This window comes from Charadrius vociferus, unplaced genomic scaffold (genome assembly GCF_000708025.1).
Source record: "Charadrius vociferus isolate BGI_N301 unplaced genomic scaffold, ASM70802v2 scaffold894, whole genome shotgun sequence".
Lineage (NCBI taxonomy): Eukaryota > Metazoa > Chordata > Aves > Charadriiformes > Charadriidae > Charadrius > Charadrius vociferus.
This window is the reverse complement of record NW_009647843.1, coordinates 25,059-25,667: the sequence shown is the minus strand read 5'-3', so window position 1 is coordinate 25,667 and position 609 is coordinate 25,059.

Below are 609 nucleotides of genomic sequence, written 5' to 3'. Positions count from 1 at the left end.
GTGAGCTGTGGGTCACGGGTAGCTGTGGGGCGAAGCTGTGGGGCAGAGGAAAGCTGTGGGGCAGGGAGAGCTGTGGGGCTGGGAAAAGCTATGGGGCTGAGGAGAGCTGTGGGGCTGGGAGAGCTGTGGGGCAGGGATATCTATGGGGCAGGGGCAGCCATGGGGCAGGAACACCCTTGGTGCTTGGGATATCTGTGGGTCAGGGATATATGTGGGTCTGGATCGATCTGTGGGTCAGGGACCTCTGTGGGTCAGAGACCTCTGTGGGTCTATCTGTGGGTCAGGGATATCTGTGGGTCTGGATCGATCTGTGGGTCAGTGATATATGTGGGTCAGAGATATCTGTGGGTCTATCTGTGGGTCAGGGATCTGTGGGTCAGGGACCTCTGTGGGTCAGCCACCTCTGTGGGTCTATCTGTGGGTCAGGGATATCTGTGGGTCTGGATCGATCTGTGGGTCAGTGATATATGTGGGTCAGAGATATCTGTGGGTCTATCTGTGGGTCAGGGATCTGTGGGTCAGGGACCTCTGTGGGTCAGAGACCTCTGTGGGTCTATCTGTGGGTCAGGGATATCTGTGGGTCTGGATCGATCTGTGGGTCAGTGATAT